The sequence below is a fragment of the Trichosurus vulpecula genome, chromosome 2 (genome assembly GCF_011100635.1).
Source record: "Trichosurus vulpecula isolate mTriVul1 chromosome 2, mTriVul1.pri, whole genome shotgun sequence".
NCBI lineage: Eukaryota > Metazoa > Chordata > Mammalia > Diprotodontia > Phalangeridae > Trichosurus > Trichosurus vulpecula.
The window spans coordinates 178,157,978-178,178,412 of NC_050574.1; positions in this window are offsets into that span (position 1 = coordinate 178,157,978).

The window sequence follows — 20,435 nt, forward strand, 5'->3', positions numbered from 1 at the left end:
ATATTAACTACTGTTATTATTAATTTAAAGAGACTTACCCAAAACTCCACACAGGTATTATCTGGCAGAGAGAAAATTTGAAGACTGGCTTTCTCTCTTCCTAACACACTGTACTCCATGTCTTTACACTGGTCATCTCCCACCTCTAGAAAGCACTAATTCCTCATCCCAGCCTCAAAGAATCTCTTTCTTCCTTCAAGATGCAGCTCTACCTTCTCCATGCAGCTTTTCTTAATCCCCTCTAACTGCTAGTACCCTCCTTCCCTAATTACTCTGTGCTTAACATATGTATCTTATACATATTCTGCACATATTTTTCCATATATGCTTATACATGTACATTTCTCTTCTAGCAGAATGAAAGAGATTGTTATGAATTTCTTGTATTTATATATCCCCAGTACCTAGCACAGTGCCTGGCACAAATCAGATACTTAATAAATGCTTGTTGATTGATTGATTGTTCATCAAACCCAGACTCTCTTTTTCCAAATCCAGCATTCTTTTCTTGTACCACAAAGTCTCCCAAATTTTTCTATCCTGACTTTTTTTTAAATCTGATATCCATCTCAGATTTATATAATTTGATAATTTGATAAGTGTTGTCTGTGTCCTCATTTAAGTCATTGATAAAATGCTAAACATTATAGAGCCAATGATAGATCCCTAGAATGCTCCACTAAAGATTTCCCTCCAAATTTACATTGACCCATTGATTGCAGACTTTTTGGTCTTATCATGGAACCAGTTTAGAATCAACCTAACTATATTATCACTTAACTACAAGTCTCCATACGACCCAGAAGTATAGCACATGTAGGCTCTAGGTTTATTCTTCTAACCCCAATATCACTGGTAGATTGGATCCCCATATAAAGGCTCCTGTCCCATTTCCCTTCAAGGTTCTAGAGGTACCTATGAGGGGCTTTGGGCTTCTTCTAATGCTTTTGATCTCAAGTCCAATCCAGTATGTTCTTCTCTAGTAGTAATCACCAGTTATTATCTTCCTAATATCAATTTTATTATTTACTTTCCCCTCAGTATCAATCAATTACATCAATTAGGTTTTCCAGAGTGATATTTACTGAGAAGATAGAGCAAGAAATACAGTACAGAAACCTCCCAAACCAGGAGCCCATTCTCTTCTATAACTACCTCAGTCTCTGGAGAGAATGGACTCAAACTTAAATGGTTGCTACAAAATATTTCTCCTACCAATTTCACTCAAGAGTGTTCCCTAGCCAATGGATAAGTCATTCTCTTGGATACAATACATCAGCTTCCAGGTCAACCCACTGCTGGGCTGGATAAAGCAGGTTGCCCCTCAGGGTTGACTCCTCACAGGGCTTAGCTGCCAGCACACTCTACTGTGCCTCTGGTGGCTGGCTCTTCCTACGTTTGGAGCCTCATATGGTCATGATATCTTTACTTCCATCTCCAACATCCATTCAACTAAGATCAGGGAAGAAGAAACATGATAGAGAAAGAAGAAACCAAGATTCCATGTGTTTTGGGCCACATGGCAGCCTGAAAACTTGGAACATTTCTTTCTCTTCCTTTAAAAATCACCTTGGCCAGTCTCTCTATTTCACAAGGAAAACCAGACTGAATTTGCCATAAGCTTTGCTAAAACTGATATGTACTATGTCTGTAGCATTCCCCTTATCTACTAGTCTAGTAATCCTAGCATAATCTACTCTTGAAGTCCTACTGGCTTTGGGGGGATCATTCCTTCCTTTTCTAGGTGTTGACTATTTCTTAATTAATATATGTCCTGGAATGTTGTCAGGAATTAAAGTGAAGCTCATTGACCTCTAACTTGAAGACTCCATTCTCTTCCCTTTTTTAAGAAATAGAACAAAAATCACCCTTCAACAATCCAGAAGTACCTCTTCCATTCATTATGAGTTTTCAGTAATCTCTGACAGTGACTCGCAAATCAGATCCACCATTTTTTCAGTGTGTTAGGATGTAGTATTTTTTTTAAGGGGAAAGAGTCCTTGGCAAACTGAATATTCACCCATGTGTTATCCTACCATCTCTTCCATTGTCTTGAGTTTCTACTCCCAATCATTTTTATCCTATCCTTCAGTCCCTGGAGAACGATTCAATAGTTCTCTGGGCATGAATGAGCCACAGAGCCAACAGAAACAGACCAGAAAGACCTTACTTATCTAGGCTTCAATCTATTTTCCCTCCAGTCCCTATCAGTCAGGCAACCCTTTCTGTAGAGCATATCCATGTGAATGAATTCTCGATGAGACCCTGGGCTGAGAGAAAGCAGAATGAGCGGACAAGGATCCATTCTTCTAGCCAAAGGAAAAACAGGGGGGAAAAACGAATCAGCAAGAGTAAATCAATGCCAAGACAAACATATAAACAAGTGACTAGAAAGGGTGGGTTTAATCCAAGGAGACTCCCCTGTAGAAGGTGGATCTGGAGACAAAGTTTGAAGAGAAGGCTATAGATCAGTACAGTGCACCTCCTAAGGTAAGATAATAGCACATGCAAAGGCAAAAAAAGTAGAAACAAGCGATTTCTGGATATCTTGATTACGGTGAGTAGATAAGCTTATAAACCCTGGACTTTCCCCTCCTCCTGGAAAAGGCAAATAAGACAGTTCCAAATCCTTAACAATATGTGCATAAATTCTGGAAAGTCAGAATTAACCCAGGGATACCAGGTCTCCCTAGGCAAGTGCAGAATGGAAGCTGTCCCTAGCAGACCCGAGACTACACCCTGTCTATGCTCTTGAGCACACTGAATAACTTTTCTTTCAATTTTCTCTCTTCTCATCCTTTGACCTTCTGTTCTTTCAGGGGTATTGCTGGTGAGGCTGTTGAACAACAGTGCTGCTTATTGTGGCATTTGTGCTAAAATCCTCACTCTCTGGAGTTTGCCTCATGCAACACTGGAAGCTATGATGGAGAAGACTTGGGGAGTCCCACATCCCTCCCCGTTAAGTGCTCATCAGAGACAGGTGAGCCTTCCCTTCTTCCACCTTCTTCCAACCTCTCTGGGGAAAATGAACTGGGATTTCTCTGGTGGGGACTGCCCACTCCACCTACTGTGGGTACTTAATAAATGTTTGCTGTATTGAATTGGAATAATCCATTCTTAATTGGGCTTGACCTTGGTGCCCGATACAAAATAATTATTATTATACCCAGAGAACTATACTACATAGATGCTGTAAGGGATACCAAGATGAGTAAGAATATACCATCAGTAGAAAGCCCAGTGGTTCTTAGAGATGACCGAGAAATATCAGGGGTGGGGAACCTGTGGCTTCAAGGCCACATGTGGTCCTCTAGGTCCTCAAGTGTGGCCCTTTGACTGAATCCAAACTTCACAGAACAAATTCCATTATAAAAGGATTTGTTCTGTAAAACTTGGACTCAGTCAAAAGTCTGCACCCAAGGACCTAGAAGGCCACATGTGGCCTCAAGGCCACAGGTTCCCCACCTCTCGTTCAGACTTTATTTAGGAGCCACAGAAGTGTTGAATGCACAACAACCAAAACTTAATTCAAAACCATCGTGTAATGAATCCAAGTTGTTTCTGGCAGCACTAGCCCATGTTGCATTACACAACTTAATTGCAGCCTTGTCCTGAATACACAACATGTGCACTTTGCACTGCTTATGCCATCACACCACACAATGCCAATGAATACTGCCAGAAACTCAGATTCGAGACTATTGTATGTTATAAATTGCAGTGTTTTTACCGTACATACAAAATGGTTAAATGAATTTTGGCTTGGAATTAGTTCAGAATTTCCAACAATTTCTGAAATGACCCTAAACATACTTCTGCATTTTGTACTATGTATTTATACAAAGTGGTGTTCTCAGCATTTGATGATTATAAAATCAAAACACTGATCAACTCTGAAAAAAGAAGATGCTCTACATCCTGCAGTGTCAAATATTCCATCAAGATTTAATTATTTATGTAAAAATAAACAAGCACACCCAAGTCATTAGTATGCAAATTTGCTTTCATCTTTAGTAAATGGTAAAATTGCATGTATGCCAAAGAATTGTTTTAAAATAAAATACTTTAGGATTTATTATCAATAAATGTTTGATCTGCATACCTAGTTTATATAAATATATACATATTTTGGGGGTGAAAAGGGGTCTCAAGTGGAAAAAGTTTAAGCCCTGATCTAGGTCAAAGAATCTTAGCCCAGGATTTTGTGAGGTCCATTATCTTGGGTAGGGAAAAGTAATTACATCTTTATTACAGTATAATTGGTTTCCCTTGTAATTCTATGTATCTTTTTTAGTTTATGCACCTAAAAACATGATTCTCAGAAGTCTATAGGTGTCGTTCACCAGACTGCCTAAAGAATTCATGACATATAAAAAGTTAAGCCCCTGCCCTATCCCACCTGTATCTGATTAAGAATCCCTTCTACAGCACCCCTGACACATGGTTATCCAGCCCCTGCCTAATGACCTCATGGGAGGGGGAGCTCATTACCACACAAGATAATCATTACACTTTTGGGTAGCTCTAGCTCTTGGGAATTTTTGTTGTTTTTTGCTTACATGGAGGCAAAATTTGCCTCTCTGCAACATCCACTCTTTGCTCCTAGTTCTGCCACTTTAGACCAGACAGAACAAGCTCAATTCCTCTTCCCCGTGACAGGACGTCCTAGAGTTGGAGAGAATAGACCTGTTTCCCCTAAGGCTGCTTCTCTGCAGGCTAAACATTCCCAATTCTTTCAAATGATCTCAAGGGCTTTCACGTCTTCAGTCAATATCTTTCTGAAAATGTGGTCCCTCGTGGTATGCACTGAGCACCAGATGCAGTCTGGGCAGGACAGAGGTCAAGGCAACTGTCATTATCCTCATTCTGGACACCATGTACCTTTCTTATTGTGGCCTAAAATAGCATTAGCTTTTTAAAACTACCATATCACCCTGTTGACTAATGATGAGTACACAATCCACTAAAACCCCCAGACCAGGGATGGAGAACCTGAGGCCTCAAGGCCCTATGTGGCCCTCTAGATCCTCAAGTGTGGCACTTTAACAGAATCCTTTGTTCTGTGAAGTTTGGATTCAAAGGGCTGCACTTGAGGACCTAGAGGGCCGCATATGGCCTTGAGGTCTCAGGTTCCCCACCCTTACTCACATGGCTGACATACCTCCCCCATCTCGTACTTGTATCTCTATACATATGTGTATGTGGATCTACTTATACATGCATACATTAGTATTTGTATATATTTAAGCATATATGTATCTATTCAGCCTATATATACTCTATCTCCTTTACCTTTCTCTCTCTCTCTCCTTTGTTTCACTGTCTCTCTCTCTCCTCTCTTGGTCTATGTCTTTCTCTGTTCACCTCTTTCTCTGTCTGTCTCTCTCTTTCTCTCTCTGTCTCTGTCTCTCTCTTTCTCTATCTCTCTCTTGCTCTCACACATACCTCTTGGGAGAGCACATTCAGCTTAACTTCTCTATAACTGATAACTTTAGAGAGTTGTCTGGGGGTATTGAGAAGTCAAGTGCCAAGTCCAAGGTCACAAGCCAGTATGTTGATACATTTGTAAGGATCTGAATCCAGGTTTTTCTTCCTCCAAGACCATATCCTTATCCTCCATGCCATGTTATCTCTCTGTTGATTCTAAAGGATGATAATTTGTATCCTCTTTTGCATATATTGTAACTCCCATGAAGTTTTCATTTAATTCTAAGATGTATAGAGTGTTTGCTAGTCCTGAATCCATTTTTCCTCCACACCTGTTTTGTCAGATGGAACTCACCCAGTGGGTAGTCCCAAGCTCCCCTGAAGCACTGGGTAGATCCCCTAACTTTTATCTTCTCTAGAGTCAAGTCTCATACTCCACCTGTGCCAGACATCTTACCACGCTATCTCCTCCTTCACCCCTATCTCATATGAAGAGGTCCATCTTCTCTTTTCACCTCTGTGTGCAACACTCGATCCCATCTCCTCTAGTGTTCTCAGCAGATTTCTACCATTATCAGCCCTCATTTTCTCTATCTTCAGTCTCTCCCTATCTCTTGGTTCTTACCTCCTGGCTACAAAACTGCCCATGTAAAAATCCCATACTTGAGTTACCTATAACCATATATCTCTTCTCCCCCTCAAGGCTCAATTCTTTGAGAAAACAATACACCTCTAATATTTCCACTTCTTTTCCTCTCACTCTTTCTAAGCTCTCTGCAGTCCAGCTCCTGAACTCATCATTCAGTTGAATTAATCTTTCCAAAGTTAGCGATGATCTCTTATTTGCCAAACATTTTGCAAACATTGGACACTGTTGATCACTTTCTTCTTGATACTCTCTCCTCTATAGGTTTTTACACTGCTCTCTTCTGGTTTTCTTACTATCTTTCTGACCATTTCTCAATTTCTTTTGCTGATTTCTTCACATCATAGGTATGCCTTGATGAGGCATGAAGGTGGATGAGGTGAGAAGTGGTACCTCTGTGAGCTCTGCCACTCTGCCTGCTATTAGAAACTATATATCATGGTAAAATTATATGTGCACCAAAGATTTGTTTTAAAATAAATTTCTTTATGATTTAGTATCAGTAAAAAAAAAAACTATATAGTAAAAGCTGACTGACCTGGAATGATGAGGTGCCCTTTTGTATTCAAAACAAAACAAAACAAAGCATCTTTAGACTACAACAGAATGTCCCAGTTTCACAGATGTGTGTGAGAGGAAAGGGAAAGAGAAGAGCTAGAGAGGAAAACTGTATGGAATCAGAAGGGGCCAGTCCTCTTTCCTGAGGTGATCTCCTGGTTGGGAGAATCTTCCCCCATAATTGGATAATGGGTTTGTTAATGCTATCCTGTATGATTAGAACAGGACTCAAAGTAAAAGAAGCAAACACACACACACACACACACACACACACACACACACACACACACACAGCCAGAATAAGGCTTTGCAAAGTTCCCCTTAGAAAAGAAGAGCCCTTGACTGTAAGAACCTATTTTGTCCTCATTGAACAGAGGAGGAAACATTGCTGTCTTGGTAGAAAGATAATTGTGGATGCAGCATGTCACATACATTGTCAGATTCAGTGGCTGAAGGTTTGTCTTAACTGCTTTCTCTATGTTACAAGGAGGGGTCAATGGTTTAATAAACATCAAGAATTTATTAAGTACTTAGGACCGGCCAAAAAATGTATTCAGCTGTGGAAGTAAAAAGAATAAACAAAATAGTGACATTCCTCAAGGAACTTAGATTCTAATAGTGAGCCAACATGTACATAAAGTACAAGATAAATATAGAGCAGACAGAAGGTGATCTTAGAGCAGAAAGGTACAAAAGGCTGGAGATGTCCATACAGACTAGAGTACTTTCAGGTAAAAATTAAAAGCATGAAATAACAAAAAAATGAAACGACTCATACTTCATATTATCAGCTAGACTCCAGTCTTCACTTTCTCCCTCTTTTCAACTGAACAGGCATAGCATTTAGTAATTGTTCACAGTTGTAATAATAATGCTAATAATTATAATTGTAATGATAATGGCTAACATTTGTATAGCACTTTAAGCATTTTATTTTGACTTTTCACTTATCTTCTGCTGTTGTCTTGCTGTGTCCAAGTGTCCTGGAGGTATGAGGTATGAGTGCAATGATTCATCTCCTTCCCGTGGTATTATCCTGATGTCTAGTACTTGGGTACTGAAAAAAATGTATTCAGAATCATATTCCAGATTTCCATTTTGCAAATATCACTTGATCTGACCTGATGGCTAGGTCAGACAAATTCCAGATAGACCCAGACAAAAGCAGCTTTACTCTCTCCAAAGAAAACAGCAATGGAAGGCTAGCAGGGAGAGGGCAGTTCTCTGTTTATGAAGTAACTCACTATCAATCATAGTGGCTGATAACTAAGGCCCTGAAGCAGTCCACCCTGGAGAGTACTTTAGATAACTTGACTGACATTAGGCAAAGTGGGTCTAGGTTAAAATCTTTTCGGCTACACCCACAGATGAGTTCTTTTTGCGACATTCATATGAAAAGGCAGAGCTCATCTTGGTCTGGATCCAACCAGCCAAATTAGCTACTTTTTCTCCCTCACAACCATTTAGCATTTTCCTTTGTTCCCTGCTAGCCTAGGTAGAGGAGCCTTTTCTCTCTGAATTTGTGGGATACTTTTTTATCAGATGGAATCTTCTAAAAACACTCCAGCCTTTCCACACTTATCCTTAATTTCCTTCCCTTCCTCTCTGAGCTTGCTCAGCTCTGTACAAAGCCCTCTTCTGTTTGAGCATGTGAGATTTTGTAGGCCTGCTCCTGAAGTAAAAAAGTTACTGTTTAGCAAGTTTTATAGACTCTTCCTTAAACTTCCAAGTCATCTCAGCCCTCTGGGTCCTTCAGGGATAGAACTCTGAAGGACTTTGTTTCTTTCTTCTAAGGAGACCATCTATAATGAAGATCCTGTAGGACTTTAGTGTCTACCCCTTGTATGATATTGTTGAGGACCAGAACCTGCACCTGGCATCATAGCTGAGCAAACATAGGAGTGATGCTCTTGCCTTTTTACAAAGGGATTGACCAACAGATCCAAGGGCTAAGGTTGGCCTCAAGAGACTCCTGACTCATGGTACCAAAAGAAGGAGTGGAGTCATCCTTTATTTTCCCTCAACCTCCACTCTTTATTCCCCTACCATAGTACCTCAGGTAGTATGTGTCCCTGTTGCCTTGGTTGGACAAGGGCATGGCATTATGGTAAAGGGAGCCTTTGTAGTAAGAAGCTAATAATGTTGTTTCCTTTCTCTAAGAATTTCTGCAAGAACTGAACCCTATGGAACTTCAAGGAGTGGAGAGGAGTGGAAAGCCCAAGAGCAAAAGCAAAGTCAGGGTAAAGAAAGACACTGACCACAGTGAAGAATTCCCAAGAAACAACATTACATCCTTCCCAGAGGGGAGCTGGCAGTGAGAGACTGGGGAAAGGAAAGGAAGGGCTGTGGCTAAGGTGCTTGGGGGAGGGAGGTACAGAGACAGCACTGTCAGGAAGAACAAGGATTGCCCCATCCTTTACCATTCAATCTTTAGTTATGGTGCCTTAGGCATTATACTGATGCACAGATCAAGTGAAAAGTGTAGCCCCACCAGCATTGCAGAAATGCTATAAAACATGTCTGGGCACTCTGTCAATAATAATTTATGCTAACATAACATAAAATATCAAGAAACCAAGTGAATAGATATTAGTGCTGAGGACTATTTGCTGGATATTCAATGATGAATGCATAAATGAATGGGTGAACAAGCATTTATTAAGTACTTGTTATGTGCCAATCACTCAGTACGTTCCAGACTAGGAATGTAAATACAAAAACCAAGGATATTGCCTGGTGTCAAGGAGTTTACATTCTTATGGAGGAGTGAATAGAGAAGGAGATTTTGATTCAAAAAGTTATAGGAATAGTGAATGGGATGGTAGGGGAGTATATTGAAGCACCCTTTCTAAGAGCAGTTGCATTGGTAATTTGATTATACTTTTAGACCTGGAAAGGGGAGAGTAGAGTGGGAATAGGGGAACAAGCTACTCTAGAAGCAACATGGTGGCTGGTGAAGAGAAATCTAGGGAGTGAAATGAGTAATAAAGTGTAGCTAGAGCCTACACCTAAATGGCCAGGGGTGGGGGTGGAGTGGCAGTGGGGGGAAACTGAGGCAACCACCCATCAGAACAGCAGGCCCCAGTGTGGTAGTTCCAGGCACGAAAGGGCTCAGTTTTTTAGGCCTTGGTTCTCCTGAGGTTGAGGGAACAGAGGGAGGCAGGCCACACTACCAACACCAATAGACTTTTAGAAGTATGCTTAGAGAAAACATCTAGCAGGAGGCAGGTGGCAGAGCCGATGAGAAAGGGAAACACAGTAACATGGAAACACAAGCCATCTGGTGTTTAGCAAGGGTGAGTGAGGACCTCAGCAGGTGGAGGGCCAAAGGATTATAAGAAATATATGCTTATGACAGAGAAAGGAACAATACCCCTTTTCCTTTTTGTCAGATAGCATCCTCTGCATTCTGAGCCCCAGGACATTTAGTTTTTCAACCATAACTATCCATTCTGTTGCCTTGCGCAAACACAATAAAACAGGGTTGGGGAAAGCAGAAGGAAAGGCAGCTTCAAATCAACTTTTTAAGACACATTTAGGCAGGAGACTTCAAGTTGAGATGTCACATCTCAGAACATAAAGCCCTGTGGTGCCCAGGCAGAGGCTGAGGCTGGAAGGAGGAGACAGAGACTTAAGGATATTGGGAAATCACTATTGGGGAAGCCACTGCTGTGGGTGTGAAGAAGCAGTTTAGGAAGAGACTCTGGCAGGGAGGAAGCAGACCAGCTGTTATATTTAATTAGTTATTCTGACTAACTCAGGGTGCTAATCTCAATTGTTCTACCTGCTGAAGGAATACAAGTGCTTATAATACCCTCCAAATTTTGGCGATCTAGAACAAAACCTTGGTCTCCCTGTTCTAGGCATAGTTCTAGACTAAGGAATGGTTCTAGGGACTTGAAAGAGATGGCAAAGACATTCACGTATTTACTTGATTGGATGATAGTTGAGATCTAAGTCCTTCTTTTGTCCATATGGCACATGCTAACCACACTACCACCACCACTACCATATTCCATCCCTCTACACACAGCTACAAACCATACCTATCATGTCATCCATTTTCCAAAGAGACCAACAGGCACAGGAAAGGCTGAGTCTTTAGTCCATGATTCACATACATCACATCTCCCCTCTTTATTCAAGACACCCCCACAGATTCTGGGTAAAGTCACTGTACCTAGAAACTGCATGAAAACCTTTAATAAGAAGTCCTTCTTTCTACTTCTGTATTTTGTGGGAGAAGGAGCAGGAGAAGATAGCTTTTATTGTTTAGTCTATTAGTTTTATTCAACTCTTCATGACCCCATTTGGAGTTTTCTTAGCAAAGATACTGGAGTGGTTTGCCATTTCCTTCTCCAGCTCATTTTACAGATAAGGAAACTGAGGCAAACAGGGTTAAGTTACTTCCCTAGGTTCACACAGCTATTAAGTGTCTGAGGCAGATTTTAACTCACATCCTTCTAAACTCCAGGGCCAGTACTCCATACACTGCCCCATCTAGTTGCAGGACAAGATAGACTGAAGTGAAATAAGGAGAAGAAAATCGTATAGGTAACTTGGAGACATTTGGGCTAGTGAAATAAATGATAGGCTGAATTTGAGAAAGAGAAATTTGGGAGCAGTTGAAGAAATTTTAAGGAAAAACATCTCCAGACTCAGACAGGTAATCCAACCTCTATTTGCTTGATTGAAAGAGGATCCAAATCAAGAATTGTCCTCAGAATTGAGGATATAAAAGAGGTTAAAAGAAGACTAGAAAAGTAGCATCTAAAGGGGGTAGACTCAAGAGGAAAAGGAGAAGGTACTTAGCAAGACAAAGCAAGGTAAGTAAGAAAAGGCAAGTAGAACAATTGGAGAGTAAAGCAATATTGCACCAACGATCAACCATGAAAGACTTAGGTACTCTGATCAATGCAATGATCCATGACGACTCCAATTCCACTCATGATGAAAAATGCTCCCCACCTCCAGAGAGAGAATACAGATTGTGTGCATTGCAGAGAGTGCAGAGAGAGGGCTCTGAGTGCAGATTGAAGCATATATATATATTTTTTTGCTTTCATTATTTTTCCGACTTTTGGTTTTTTTATTCATTCATTTATTTGTTTGTTTGTTTTTTTATGTTTGGTTCTTTTGCAGCATGGCCAATATAGAAATTTGTTTTGTGTGATTTCACATGTTTAATGGGTATTATGTTGCTTGCCTTCTCAATGGGTGGGGGAGTGGCTAGAGGGAAGGAGAATTTAGAACTCTAAATAAGAAAAGGAATGGTAAAAAAAAATTAACAAACACTAATGAAAATGGAATCTAATTTTTTTTTAAATTCAATAAAAAAAGAAGAATCAGGCTTGAAAGAGCATCATTAGATTTAGTAATTAAGAGATTATTGTACCTTTTAAAGAGAAATTTCAGTTGAACGATGAGGTTGGAAGTCAGACAGTAAGAGAAGTGGAGGTACCTATTTAGGTGGCCTTCTCAGGCAGCTTGTGAACAAAAGCGTGGAGATATAGGACGATAGCTAGTGGGGATGGGCAGAAATGAGAGTTTTCTGAGGATGAGGGAGATACGGGTGTGTTTGTAAGCAGAAGGGAAACAAAAATGAGATAGGGAGATATTAAAGATAAGTGAGAGAGTGAGGATGATAGTGGGAAAATCAGCTTGAGAAGGTAGAATGGAATGGTATCACTTGTGTGGTTTGCCCTGGCAAGAAGAAGGGCTGCCTCTTTAGCGAGTGAGTGAGACATGAGGGAAGGAGAAGATAGTGGTAGAAGGAATGTGAGTGGTGTGAGATAAGGAGGAGGGGGCGTGGCCTCCATTTTTTCAGTAAAATATTGTTATACCAGAAGCAAGTGAGACACGCCACAGAGTATAAGTTTTGAATGGAGAAGTTTATTAGCCGGCGGTCATTCGGGGAAAATTCCCAAAGCAAATGACCATGTTTAAACCGAGAGGGTAGTTTATATAGACAATACAGGATTCAGTGCTTAATTATCTCTTAAAGTTTACATACATTACTTTGCAGACTCAGCAAGCCTGTGTTATTTCACTTTTTATGGCCATGATACGTTAGAGGAACCTCCTGAATAGATTGTAAATACAACATATCAGATAGTTGACAAAGTGTCAATTGGAATTACAACCCAGGATCTCTGTGTCCAGTTTGCCATACATCCCACAACATGACTCATGAGATAAGAGCTAGGAACAGTCACATAATTCAAAAGAGTATCTGAGGCTGAGGCTTTCATCCTTCAAGGCCATACTCCATACTCCCAGAACAGTCATGGGGGGGGGGGGGGGTGTCAAGGACACCCACTGAATGCCAAACGGCAGGAACTAAGTCTGATTTTCTTACACAAACTGGGGTTTGCAGTTAGGGGCTGGGGGCAGGGTTTTTCTAGCAATAGCTGGCTACTCAGGTATCACAATATGAAGTAAAGATTTTAGCTTAGAAGGTGAGGGGAAGGGCAACCATGGGAGGTTATTCCTCTCTCACTTCCCCTCCTAACTTCCAGCACTTTTTTCTCTACCATGCCCTAGCTGGGAACCTTCTCCCCCAATCTGCTGCTTTTCAACTTCTTTTTATGTGCTGTCTCCCCTTTAGAATTTAGAATTCAAGCCCCACGAGGGCAAGAATTATTTCTCTTTTTGTATTCCCCGTGCTGAGCACAGCGCCAGGCATGTAATAAATACTTAATAAATGCTTGCTGACTTGGCTTGTTAACTGGACTCACAATTCTCCTCCATCCAAACCTCTGCCCTCCTACTTAGGAACTTTGATGGATATGTTGATATTCTTTTGAAGACCTAGGCCTCTCTGTTGAACCTCTTCAATTCTCATGACCTACATCTTCACTTTATCTCAGACCCTCGCAGGAATAATGCCTCATCATCACATTGCAACGTCTGAGATAAAGAATTCTAAAATTCCCTTCTCTAGTCATCATTTCCTGTTCTTGTATCTCTTCCTCTGCCTCATTCCTCCTAAATCAACTCATTGTCCTCACTATGACCTCCAGTGCCTACCTATATTGCTTCTCATACTCCATGTCCTTTCCTCCTTCTCTAAACTGACAACTCCTTTTACAACCTTGACCATCATTAACCTATAGACTGTCCTACAGTCTCTTACTTCCCTCAATGAATTCTATGCTCCAGCCAAACTAGACTACTGACTGTTCTCCAAACTCCAAGCTCTGTCTTCTACCTCTGGGGATCGCCACAAGCCATCCTCTATGCTTAGAATGTTCTCCCTACTTCTTGTTTCCTTTCAGAATCCTTCTCTTCCTTCAAGGATAAGCTTGGGGGAAGACCTTTAGATTCTAAAAATGCTTGGAGCTGACCACTCTGTCTCAAGGATATAAGGCATATATCTAATATCCCAATCCTAGAAGTGGCTGCCAAGCAACAGAGTGTCAAAATCATAGAATTTCAGAGTTTCGAGGGTCCTTGGAGGTCATCACTCATTCAGAATCAAATAGCCTTAAATACATCATTTATCTATTTTCTTTCACTCATCTAATACTAAGGACTTGGGTCTCAGAATCACAGAAATTTAGACAGTTGGAACCCAAGGGTGGCCATTTCATTTTGGTATAGTTCAAACTGTCAGAAAGCTTTTCTTTATATTAAGCTGAAATTTGACTCCTTGCAACTTCCACACATTTCTGCCCTCTGGAGTCAAGCAGACAAAACCAGTTGAATCTTTCAGATACTTGAAAAAAAGTTACCATGTCCTCCTCCATAAGCCATCTCTTCTCTAGGCTCAGAATCCCTAGTCTATTCAACCAATCATCACAGGCCATGATCTCAAAGCCCTCTGCCATCCTGTCCCTCCTCCTCTGGAGGCTTCCCAGCTAACCCAGTGTCCTTCCTAAGATGGCATCTAGAAATTTCCATGCAAAGGCTCTAGATGGAGAATCACAGAAACTCAGACTTGGAAAGGTCCTCAGAGGCCATCTATTCCAATCCATACCTGAGCAAGAATTCACCCTATGACATGCTATTAAGTAGATATTCAGCCTTTGGTTGAAGGCATTCAAGGAAGGAGACACAATAATTCCTGGGGCAACCCATTTCACTTTTAAACAGCTCTAATTGTTAGAGGGTCAGCTAGATGGCACAGTGGATTGCTGCTGCTTGCTGCTGTTTTTCCTTCCTTCTTGAAGAGGACCGTGATATCAGGGAGATGATGCCATGACATGCAAGTGAACTGGATTTAAGCGAGGGAGGGCTGTGCAAAGTCACCAGCCTCACTTTCTCCTCCAGAGCCAGCGGGGTCCAGTGGCCAGATACAGATCAGGATGACTGGAGATGGCCGCAATACAGTGGGAACCTCAGCCTTTTCAAGCTAAAGTCTTTAACTGGTCTCCCTTTGAGTGATGCAATGCACAGATAGAGCAGCCCTGGAGGTACCTGGGCACTAAGGAGGGGAGAGGTCAGTTGCAGGATTTCTTTCTTTTGTTATTCCACTAAGACTACTCTGGTTAGATTTGCTCTGCCTAACCCTAGAGGGCAGAGCTAGGACAAACGGAGTTACAAAGACATAGATATCTGCTCAAAGTAAGGAAAGCTTCCCTAACAATTGTTGTTGCTAGTTGTTTTCAGTCTTTTCCTATTCTTCTTGACTCCATTTGGGGTTCTCTTGGCAAAAATAGTGGAGTAGGCTGCTTATTTTACAGATGAGGAAACTGAGGCAAACAGTGTTAAGTGACTTGCCCAAGGTCACATAACAAATTCAGGCCACATTTGAACTCAGGTCCTCCTGACTCCAGGGCCAGCACTCTACATACTGTGCCACCTAGCTGCTCTCCCTAACAGTTAGAGCTTTCCAAAAAAAATGTAATAGAGCATGTAGGTGGCTAGGTACATAGAGTGTTGGCCCTGGAGTCAGGAGGATCCGAATTCAAATCTGTCCTCAGACACTTGCTAACTGTGTGACCCTGGGCGAGTCACTTAACCTTTTTTGTCTCAGTACTTAATCTGTAAAGTAAGCAAGCCACTCTAGTATCTTGGCCAAGAAAACCTCAAATGGTGTCATGAAGAGTGGGGCATTGCTTAAAAAACTACTGAACAACAATTATTAGGGAAGTTTTCCTCACATCAAGCCTCAATTTGTCTCTCTATGGTTTCCTATAATTACTCTTAGTTCTGCCCTCTAATACCAAGTAAAAAAAGACTAATCCCTTTCCCCTCCATGGATACCTGAACAGAAATCCCCTCTTCTACAGTTTGTATTCCACAAGTCATGCCTGAGCAGGCATCCCTCAATATGATATTCCCAACAAATAATCAGCCAGCCTCCCCCAACACTTTGGTTATGGGGAATTTATTACCTCTCGAGGCAACCCATTACATTTTTGTTGTTGTTGTTGTTGTTGTTAAATCGTTTCCATCTCTTTATAACCCCAGATGGGATTTTCTTGGCAAAGATACCTGGGTGCTGGTTTGCCATTTCCTTCTCCAGCTCATTTTATAGATGAGGAAACTGAGGCAAACAGAGGTAAGTGATTTATCCAGGGTCCCACAACTAGTAAGTGTCTGAGGTCAAATTTGAACTCAGAAAGATGAGTCTTCCTGACTCCAGGGCCTATCCACTGTGCCACCTAGCTGCCTTATTACTTTTTTTTTTAAACTCTGTTAGGGAGGGCACCTACATGGCACGGTACATACAGCCCTGGCCCTGAAGGACGTGAGTTCAAATGTGGCCTCAGACACTTACTAGCTATGTGACCCTGGGCAAGTCACTTAACACTGTTTGCCCTAGTAGCAAATTACTCCAGTATCTTTGCCGAGAAAACCCCAAATGGAGTCAAGAAGGATGGAACAAGACTGAAAACAACAGAACAACAATTGTTAGGGAAATTTTCCTTACTTCCAGAAGGTGTTTATGGCTTGTTAACTCCCACCTATTCTTCCTAGCTCTGCCTTCTGGGGTTAGGCAGAGCAAATCTAACCTTGAGTTGTCTTAGTAGAATAACAAAAGAAAGAAATCTTGCAGGTGATCTCCCCTCCTAAGTGGCTCCAGGGCTGCCATGAGGTAGGTAAATCTCTGCTCAAGTTCTTAGGTCCTGAAGCTTCAGAAAGGGCTTCATAACATGTATGAGTTTTCCAGCTTTGGCTTCAGGCACTTGCATCATTTTTTTTCCTCTTCTGCTTCCTGGGAGTTAGTTACCTTACCTCTAGTACTGTTAACCTCTCCTGGATCAGTAAGTAGTCTTTGAGACAGAGGCCTGGGAACAAAGCAGAGAGCGATAAGAAGCCAGTGCCTCCTAGTGTTTTCCACCTAGGAGATTTAGCAAGTGGCAGGGATGTATGGCTTTCTTTGATTTCTCCATCCCTAATTCTTTCCCTCTGGACACTCACTTACCTTCAATACAATTTTTTTTTTCTGGTCTAGGAGATCATGCTGGATTACAATATGAGGATTAGGGCTTGAATCCTGATTTTTACCACTTTTAGCTGGATGGACTTGAGCAACTCAATCACACTGGGCCTCTGTTTCTTCATCTATAAAATGAATAGATTGAACTAGATGGCTTTTAAGGTCTCTTCCTGCTATAAATTTATACTTTCTTTTCTGATCAGACAAATAAGTTCTTATTAATTGATTTATTTGTTGTTCAGTCATTTCTGTCCTGTCTGGCTCATCATGACCCCATTTGGAGTTTTGTTGGCAAAGATACCGGAGTAGTTTGCCATTTCCTTTTCCAGTTCATTTTACAGATAAGGAAACCGAGGTAAACAGGTTTGAGTGACTTGCCCAGGATTACAGGGTTAGTAAGCGTACCTGAGGTCAGATTTTAATTCAGGAAGGTGAATCTTCCTGATTCCAAGCCTGACACTCTATCAACTGCGCCACCTAGCTATAGATTGGATATGTGCAATATTTTGGAGAGAGTGGAATCAGCTGCTACATGGATTCTTGAGATCTTTCAGGCCCAAGCCTGTAAATCAACCAGATTGTTGAGTCTTTCTGCACCACAGGAAACAGGTCTCTCCCTTGACATCCCCCCAACTTGTAGCACTGAGCTAGCCATGTAGTAGGTCCTTAATACTGAATAAATGAATGAATTGAGAAAATGGTGGGAATTGAGTAAACCTCACTGACTCCATCTTGCGACCCAATTCTAGATCTAGCTCAATTTGTTTTTATTCAGTTATGGGTCTGGTTCAACATCTGTCTTGTGAGAAACTTTATTCAATTATGGGAATTTAAGAAAACTTTATTGCATTGTTTGAACTTAGCCCTGTGTGACTGAAGCTGCACCACCTTTACCTGTTGCTTTAAGACTAAGGACCTAGATTATGCTGACCAAAAACCCAGTCAAACCTAAAGATGATACAAAGTGTTTTCTCACAATTACACATCTCAAGCAACCAGTTTGTTTTATCTGACATGTATTGGCCAATCAGTTACTGTTTCTTTATTCCTCTGACTGAATATAAAAACGGGGGGGGGGGGGGGGGGGGGGGAGTAGGAAACCTCTTCTGCTGATTTCAGGGAATTGCACCTGTTTGCTCTCCCCCTCCCAAATTGGAAAGCCCCCATTCATTGCTCCACTTAGAAATCAGACTGCCTAATTATACATCCTATTTTGTATCCTTCTTATTATTATCTTTTAATGCATAAAAATCTATCTCCCCCTGTATTTGGGGTCCAGGGTCAATCTGAGGAGGCCTGGTCCTAATACATTACACAATTGGCATTCATTGCTTAATAAATCAATATGCTCAGAAGCTCAAAACTTTGTTTCCTCAGCCATTGTAGAATTTACCCATCACACAAATGAATGTCTCTATTGTTCCCTTTTCCCACAGTGTGTCCCTGCTGCCTCTCCTTTTGACTTTCAGATGGAACTTGACAGAGCCATTGCAGATCTTGTGAACATGCTTTCCCTCTCATCCTGGACATCAGCTGAGGCCAAGGAGAAAGTAAAAGACCAAAGACCAAAGAGTTTTGAAGCGCAAGTGAGCTCAACAGATCATGTATGTCCATTTATGACCATTTTGATTTATCATTGACTTGCCCACTCAAATCATACATAAAGACAAATACACATGGCCTATGCTATGCAGCAGTGATGGACTGTCTGCTTTCTAGTAATGTGAGGACAACCCTCTTAGTTAGGAACACAAAGTTCAGAGCCCCTATTGATAGGTCAGTTTTAGCCACCACCACTCTCTGGTCCAAGCTAACTGCCTAGAATGGTCTCTTCTGTTTTGTTTGTTAATTTTCTGTCAGGCTAAGGTATTCAATTTAGACAGGCAGATCCTTCAACTCTAGAGTCAGAATTCTTTTATTGGATACAGAGGAAGAAAATAATGTTCTTTGCCTTCAAACAACTCTCAGCCTTATAGAGGAGACAGATCACATTCAAGATCAATTCATCATGGAGGAATCACAATAAGAGAATCACATAAAGAAACAGTATCCATAATGAGTAACAACCATACAGAACTAGGGGTTTCTTGATTACAGGAGGCACAGCTGAATAGGGTTTGTTTGGGTCTCATGTCATAATGAATTGATGCCTTTTAGACTTCTTTCTTGCATCAAGATAAGAGAATATGTTTCCCAGGGAAATTGAGATCAGTCACAAGCCCAAGTCTGTACCAACAGGAAGCCAGATTCCCACTCAGAAACCTGGTGCCCCCCACTTTGGCAGTCCCACCTTGCTGCCCCTCCTTTTCTCATACTATCTTATTACAAGTCTCTGGAATAGGATTTCTTAAGCTTGTTTGTGTCATGGACTTCTTTGGAAATCTGGTGAAGCCTATATCTCCTTCTCATAATAATGTTTCTAAATGAATAAAATAAAATACATAGCATTATAAAGGAAACAACTATACTGAAATCTAGTTAACAAAATATTTTTTGAAACAAGGTCACAGACCCCAAGTTAAGAAACCATCCCTTCTTTGGAGGGAGAGTGTTCCAGAGCTGTTTCTGAGCAGGATGGCGACCAGCCCTTCTCAGTCAGTCAGCAGGACCCCAGGCAGGTACCTGAGGAGCTGCCCATCTCCAATGAGGAAGGCCCAGAAGCAAGGTATGGAAAATCTGATCCAATCTGGTTTGTGACTCACTCTACGTGTATTCTCCGGAGAGAATTATTAATATTTGACATCAAGTCTTTAAAATATTTTTAAAGTTTACCTATTAAATAGAGCTAATTTAAAATCCTAACCAATTCAGAGTTTAAATGTTTAAGGCATTCTGAATTAGGATGCAGGCCATCTGAGGTCTGACTAATAATAGTAATAATTCCTAGCATTTATATAGCACCTTCTATGTGCCAGGCACTATGCTAAGTCCTTTGCAGATATTAGCTCATTTAATCCTCACAACAACCCTAGAAAGTAGGTGCTATTATTATTCTCATTTTACAGTGTTGACGTGGTGTAAAAAAACTCTAATCACACAACTACCATCTTAGTCTGGGCCCTTATCACCTTTTACCTGGTTTTTGCAAGAAGCTCCTAATTGATTTCCCTGCCTCAAGACTGTCACCACTCTAGGCCATCCTACTTTCCTTCGGCTGAACAAGTTGTGGTATATGAAATGTAATGGAATATTCTTGGGCTATAAGAAATAACAAGCAGGTGAATTTCAGAAAAACCTGAAAAGACTTACATGAACTGATGTAAAATGAGCAGAACCAGGAAAACATTGTACACAGTAATGGCAATATTATGCTATGATTAACTATGAATAACTTAGCTCTTCTCAGCAATACAATGATCTAAACAATTCCAAAGGACTCATGATGGAAAATACTATCCACATCCAGAGGAAGTACTA